This window comes from Pteropus medius, unplaced genomic scaffold, assembly GCF_902729225.1.
Source record: "Pteropus medius unplaced genomic scaffold, Ma_sr-lr_union100, whole genome shotgun sequence".
In the NCBI taxonomy this organism is placed as follows: domain Eukaryota; kingdom Metazoa; phylum Chordata; class Mammalia; order Chiroptera; family Pteropodidae; genus Pteropus; species Pteropus medius.
In genome coordinates, this window is record NW_024353517.1 from 6,513,469 (window position 1) to 6,521,592 (window position 8,124).

The window sequence follows — 8,124 nt, forward strand, 5'->3', positions numbered from 1 at the left end:
CTAGAGAAAGAAGTATGACTCCCAAGCTAAACTAAGTTATTACCCATGAGTGCAAAGTGATTTGTTAGCATTAAGAACTCTGTCAGTATTAAGAATCATTATTAGATATGATTATCAATTCTGAAATGTCTTGTTTTCAGTCACATCTCATCAATATTAAATACCAAAAGAGATAAAATTTGGAATTTTATTTCCCTCCAAATTAATTCCAAGTTGCTGTTTTTTTGCATATTTATTCTTCATTTATACAACAATGACATACAATAATTTTAGGGATTATCAGGAGCTTTCCTCTCATGATCCTCTAATCTTCCCACATGGTTTAGCCAAAGTTAAGAAGAATGTTTTTAATTTCATAATTTTCAAAAAATACTATATAAAAACTGTGTTCAATATCAAATAATAAAAATTAGAGTAATAATAAACATTTTTATCAGAAGAAATGCTAATGTCTACACAGTATATAAATATACTCATCCATATATTTATAATCCTCATTAAAGAAAAAAGAGAGAAAGAAGGAACAAGAGAAAGGCAATTGAAGGCTACTGGGAATAAATTTATTGATTAATTCAAACAATATTTATTGAGTGCTACTCTGTGCCAGGCACTGTGCTAAGCATTACTGTGAAAGCACATCATGAAGTTTATAGTCTAACAGAAACTTATCAAACATTATTAGACATTTTAATGAAATTAGATATTAGACATTACAAATTAAAATTAAAAAAAATAGATCAGAAGAGAGTTATAGGTCAATGGTTATGAGCATTCAGAAGAGGAATGTATATTTCCACTCAGACTTGAAGTCTTTTTGGAATTTGGAGTTGCGGAAATGATGAAGAGGTGTTTTTTCCAAAAGAAGCATAAGCAAGGACTTTGGAGTGGGAGATGATGGTGCATACATAGGAAACATAAGTAGTCTTCTTCTGGTAAAGCATATATCCTTCTTCAGAGTCCTGTTTTGAGGTTTACCAATCTAGAACAGCACATAGTAAGCCCTCAGTAAATAGTAACTCTTTTGATTTTAGGGGAGAAGAAAATATGGTTTGGCTGCCCTGAGGGCCATTTCCACCCATCTACACATTTCCCCAAACCCCGAAACTAGCCAACCAACTAACTAGCCCAAAAATCCAACTTGAGAACTCTTAAAAACTTGTGTATTTTTAGAGTATGTTCTCTTGAAGGGGCCATCGAGGAATTTCCACACTAACATTTTCATAAATGTTCTCTCTCTTCCATTTCCCCCTTCTGTTTATAACGTGGCTCATCCTTACTACAAGAGTGGGCAGAGAGTCTAGTCAGCTTCTGCCTCTGGAGCATGAATTTCTCTCCAGGAAACATTCCCATGGTACTCTGGTGAATCAAAGTTTTCAGCTTCTCTAAGAAAGGAGTAGAAAGGGAGAAAATAAAAAAGAGAGAAAATAAAAAAGCGGAGCAGGAGGGAAGGGAGATGGGGAGAATGGGCAGCAAACAAAATTTCCTCCTAAGATGTGCTAAACAGAGCCACAAGGGCTTACATTGTGGAACTCAGTCAGTCCTCACATCACGAAGTAGGTGGTGGGGCTGAGATCCAAACTCACCACCATCTTGTTCTAGAACACATTTTTTTTTTTCTCCATACATTAATCTACCTAGTAAATCAAGTGAGGACAGTGTTAAGGGAGCCAAATGAGGAATGAGAATCTAGGGGTGGACAACTTGACAAGAAAATATTATGAGGGAAGAAAGGAATTTGAAGATTGATTGTTTTTAAATCACTGAATATACTGATAGGTGATAATCTGTGACCTTCCAAAGAAGAGTGATAAAGATGAAAGAGTAATACAAGAGGCCAGTACAGGAGCCTATGATGATAGTTTTTATGGTTTTTCTAGGAGTTTTGATGCTAAGGAGAAATTAGTTTGTCAGGACAGCAGCTTTGAAGGAAGGTTTGTCATCACTGTTCTCAGATAGAAAAGGGGTCTCCTTTTGTGAGCCCAGGGAAAAATTCAGTCCCGCTGAAGCAGTGCTTTCTAGCCTTAGCTGTAAGTTTGAATCACCTGGAAAGATTTAAAAAACACAAATGACCGGCCCTATCCCAGTTCCTCTTGTAATTTGTCAGGGGTGAAACCTGGCCTTCAGTCTGTTCCTAGAGTTCCCCAGGCAAATTTTAATGTGCAATCAGGGTTGAAGATACTGCTCTAAAAATAAAAAGAAAGAAAGAAAAAGAAAAAGAAAGCAGAAATTATAATAAAAAGGGCCAAATAATAATAAAAAGGGCCAAATGAGCAAAATAACCAATACTTTTCCTATATTTATCAGAAATTTTATATATACCAAAAACATCTATACAAACTCAAAATACTTGTGTTTATGTGTATTTCACGAGATATTCCTGATGATGAAATTGTTTAAAAGAGAATGTGACAAAATAACAGATGTCTTTGAGTAATTGTATATAGGTGAATTTTTTTTTTCTGTTCCTTTATATTTTCTGGTTCTTCCAAAACAAATTTAGAATGTGCTAATTTTGTAATCAGAAGACGCAAATAAGACACAAAGCAAAAATCTGCACATTGAACCATTTTAGCTACATTATATAGAAAAATATGCCTATTATTACACGATAATTTGAGAGATATTTATATAAGAAAAGATATTTTAAACATAATTGCAATTCAAACTTTTTAAAAATGTCACCAATGATTTTAAATATTATTTGTCTTTGTTAATAAAACATCCGTTCCCATAGTCATCAAATGCTAGTGACCACTGAATATTTCATATTCACCCTTTTCATTCACTATAGCTCCTAAAGGTCGGTATTTTCATGAGCCTCATCTTACAAGTGAGGAAACAAAGGTACAGATGTGCTAATGAACTTGCCCGACATCAAGAAACTACAAAATGGCAGAAGTTAAGATTTGATCTCAGTCTTGCTCCATGACTTAGATAGTACGCTATACCACCCAGTGCTGATGTACCCACCTGACTTTTAGAAGCCTTCAAAACTCACATACAACTGGGAGGGAGATCAGTTCTCATTTTATCAGGAAGTCTTGCTAACTTATTTTAATGGCCAGACAGGTATCTAAGCTATGTTGGTTACCAGATACACAGCAAAGCTCCTTCTCAGAAAGAATCATAAAAAGAACCTCAAACCTACAATTGTTAATGAATTTTAAACCAATCATACATTGGATATTCAATGTAGAGAGTCGAGGGTTATTTTCCACTTAACTAACAACAATCTCAGGAGGTGGTAGTTATCAGTCCTCATTAGACCTCACTTTAGTTTAATAACCATTAGTGACAACAGAGATAAATTTTATAGGTGCTAATTGACCTTACAGGAAGCCTTTGAAGTTCTCCCACTAGTTTAAGACTTCTTTGAAGTTTCATTTTTAGCTAAAGTGTAGGGTCAAAGACCTGGGGAAAATGCACATTAGAGAAATAAATGCAGGCACCAAAACTTTGCACTGTACGAGTAATTGTAAAACTGTGGTTTAGTGACGGACGGAAACAAACCTTCCTTGACAGTAAAAGACTTGATAGTAAAGGACTCCCAAAATTGCTCTAAATTTTTTTCTGAGGAAGTACTTAAAAAGATTCCACATGCATTACCACTCTGTTCTCATAACATCAGGAAGAAAGGAGAAAACAGCCTACATATTTAGAGTCCTATGCAGATTTCACAACTCATTTGATCCACATAAAAACCTCAAAAGTAAATGAAAAGCTCAGAGAGGTAAAGTAACTTGCCCAAGATCTCTCTGCAGATGAATAAAGAAATTGGAACTCATTCAGGCAAGAAGTACAGAATATTTTTCACTACACCATAGCTGCCTCGATTCTTGAGTTGGAGAAATTGAGTTAGAAGAAGTAGGAAAAAGAGACCCAAGTCTAGTCACAGATGATATAAAGTAAAGAATTTCTTTTAAAGTATGCTGATCCTAAGAGTTAACATTCTAGTTGAGCTCCTTATTTACCAATATCCAATCAAAATCCAGACATCATGAGAACAGAATAAAAGTATATGTATGAGTCTGCAACTTGACTCAGGAATTATTCCAATTTCGCTTCCCATTCATTCACTTCGTCCTCTATGGTGACTAACTCTCTACATGGTCTCTACATTACTTAGAAGGTATTTAAATTGGGTGATGACAAAAGAAGACAGAGTCCTAGGGAGACTGGTATGCTAAGCAAGTTACAAATGAAGTAAATCAGGCTCAAGCACTCTAATAGGGACTTAAGTTATTGGGTGTCAAAGATGAGACAAAAAGTGAGTTATTAACACAAGGGCACAATGTCAGTGATAGCCTGGCAGTGAGTGTCTCTTTAGGTAATATTACAGGGTGTTGAACTAGACCTAAATCAACCACATGGCTAGGGGCTCTTCTAATGCCAGAGCTCTGAGCAGGGCTGAATTTGTACTTTGTAAATAGGAGTGGGTATTGCAGAAGCTGGTGACAGGAGGGGCACACATACAAGTGAGATACCGTACAACCAGTGGGACATCTTCCTTCCTGCAAATATCTTTGTCTTTTAAACAACAAAATAATCCTTCAGTAAATGGAAAAGTGGGATTCTTTTTTAAAACTTTTCTTTTAAGGATTCCAAATTTTGTCTTAAATTTCAATTGAGCATTGCTAAAATTAAAAAGTGGAACTGCAGGAAGAAAATAAGCGGAGAGAACTAATGTCTACTGAGCTCCTTCTAGCTGGGAATAGTGACCAGCTCTCAAGTTTTGCTGGATACATCTAAGTTTCTAAGGATCACAAGATACTGTTTTCCTGAGTCAAAGGAGTTCACTCTGTGGGAAAATGGACATTTTTAATTGAAAAAAAAAAAACCCGAAACCAAGTAGGTGGAGAGAATGAGGGGAAAAGGTAGCCAGCTTAATAGCAGTTAACCCGCTTAAAGTTCTACACTGGCAGTTGAATGTTATGATGGAAGAGACTGCTTTAAAATCATGTTCCAGCAGAATGATCTCTGGTAAAAAGTCCCCTAGAGAAAAATAGAGTGGATGGAAAATGATACTCTGGAAGGGTGTAGAATAGACTTTGCCAAAGGGAAGGAGAGAAGTGGCTTGATTTCACTGTAACTACACCTGAAACCAGAAGAATGGAATAGATGACCCCTCACAGCCACTTCCACCTGCCTGATTTTATAGAGAATCCCTCCTCTTTTATCCCTCATAACATTGGAAAATTTCCAAAAGACAAGTAATCTTTAGTACCTTCTGTGTCTTTTGAGAACTGTGGATGAAAGGGCACATAAATTTCAGTTATTATTACTTACGTGCAGTAATTTTAGTTGGATTTCCCTGACACACCTTCTCCTTTGTAATATTTTTTGGGGAGTATGTGTGTGTGAGAGAGTATGTGTATGTATGTCTAAGTGGCTTTGACCCTAGGGCTCTCTTTGATTTATAGGTAGCTCTATAAGTTATGCTGGGGTAGTTTCAGAGCCTGTTTGTTCTGGCATCCCAATAAAGCCTTGCTTCCCATGGCAACTCCAGCCTACGAAGCAAGGCCTAAGGGAAAACACAGTTTTTGTTGCCAGAATGAGACAATAGCACATTTGGGATGCTATTTTGCTGGATGGTATATTATTTCTCAAGCAATCTCACTCATGGAAAACTAAAAAACTTCAGGATCTGAATATTACCACAGAAAGCAGCAATCTTGGTTTTCTTCAAACAAGTTGAGTAATCTTATAAGTCTTTATTTAGTTTTTGAGTTTTTTAATTTGTCATCTGCACAGTGGTAAGATTGTGGGGCATGGCCCATGTGTGTCCCCTTCCAAATATCCTTCTCTTTAATATTCTAGAGCTTTAAGTCCAACTCCAAGGTCCCCAAGGTCAATTCCTGCCTGTCATATATGCCATCCCCTACTTGCTTTCAGAAAGACCCTGTGTTTCTCAGCCTTGGCCGCATATTAGAATCTCCTGGGGAACTTTCCACAAATACCAATGCACAGGACCCCTACCAGAGATTCTGATTGCCGGTAGTATGGGGCCAGGGCTTGGGCATCAATAATTTTCAAAGGTACCCCGGGGTTTTTAATATGTTGCCAAGGTGCAACATCACCCATTTGGTTCAATCCCTTTGAGACCCTGAAAGAAGAAGTAACCTTCTCAAGGTCATTAGGCAAATAGTTTGTCTTTGGATACTGCAAAACTGTAACTCATTGTCTAGATGTAAATTCTTATATGTTATCCTTTGATTTTTTCCTTTATTAAAAAAAAAAATCAGTAAATCATTTAGCTAAATTTACTATTAATATAATGTAAATTAATTTGGTTTAAATTAAGAGTTTGTAAGGTTTAAATTGAGAGTTTGTAAGGTATTGCTAGACCTTATAAGAATATGGCTTTCTAGGACTATAACTGTGTTTATATAAGGAACACCAACTATGACCGTCCAGGAGCTGTTCTATTTTAAAGGGAACCAAATTTAAAGCATAGGAAGAGTGAAGGAAAAATCCCAAAAAGAGAGGATTCACATTAACACTTAGCTTCTTTTTGCTTTCTATACATGCTATTCTCCTGCTCCCAACAAACACACCACTTCCCCAAGAAAGGTGGGAACCCCCTGGATCTTTAACATTTGTTGCCATCATCTCTGCCTCATTTTATCCCCATTCTTTACCTTTTATGCCCAAATGATCTAGATATTTCCATGTACAAAACTATGTGTATTTGGAGAGTTATGTCAGATTCCTATCTCACTGAATGATAGAATGAGAACTCTGAGAAAAAATGAGTATAATATCTTGCTGTTTTTCCTGCCCTACCAATCTGCTTCCATTTCACAGATGTAGTCATTGAGGTTCACTGAAGTTATGTGACTTGCCCACAGTCATACAGTAAAACTAAATAGTAAAGCTGGGGTGAAAAGCCAAAACTCAAAATTCTAAGTCTAGAATTTCTATTTATTTTACTCTACTTGTAATAAAAGAAATCATAATTTAAAATTAATTACATATTAAAGCAATAGTGTCAATGTGCTCTTAGGGATCATCTTATGTACATAATACATCTATTCTAATACTGCATGCATGAATATACTTGTTTAATTTGTTTAACTTTAGAAGATGAGCTCCCATCTTGTTTAACTTTTAAATTCTTGTTTAGCCATACTACTAGAAGTAATGATCACCTTCATAATTATCAGTCATTGAGGATACAATGGTAGAGAACATTAAACCTTGAAGGCACATTCAATATCACCGCTCCCACACTACTATTAACGGGAACACATAGACCTAGAGCAGGCAAATGCATTTTCAAGATCACTCACATAGTAAGAAGAATTTGTGTAATACTATGAGCAGTTATTTTTGCTTATTTTAGGCTTAATATTTTTAGAATTCCATGATAAATATAGTTAACATTGCAAATACCATGTATAACACGAGAGAAGAAGAGAAAACTTCTACTGAAAGTTGAAGTAATGTGATGTAAATTTTCTTAGTGATATCAGACAAATCTCTTCCTCTCTCTGCTCATCAACTCGATTGACAGTCAAATGGGGACTTTTAAGTTTCTGTCTTTTTCTGAAAGATCTTCTATCACGTGGAACTACTAGCTTGAAAACCAAGTAGTTTATGTGATTATGGAATAGTTGGAGGGAGAAGTCCTTATTATGCCATAGTCCACCTCAGAGGCTTTTTTTTTGTGTGTGTGTTTTTTTTTTTTTTTGGCGGAGGGAGGCAGCTTGAAAATGGCTGTGAAAGAAGGCAATTGGGAAACAGAGATTTAAGCTCTCAGATCTATGGAAATGTGTAGGCTTTTACAGTTTGCTTCTCTAGGTAGAAGATATGTGAGTCTCAAAAGTGTGGAAAGCAAAATAAAGAACAAGAAAATCTACTGAGGTTTAAAAAATTATATGCATTATACACATATTAATTTTATGGAGAATACATTGTTTCCTTAAAATGAAAGAATTCTAGAAGATGTTTCTTTACCTCTAAATAACCTATAAATAGCCCCTTTGAAGGAAAAGGGCTATGTGAATGCACAAAGTTTACAAATGATAAATAACCTAGAGACTGTGTTCTTACAAGCTCACCTTGCCAAGGGTAATGAGGAAATACTTCCTAATTTTCATCGTAGGGGTGCCTTGGACCCAGAGC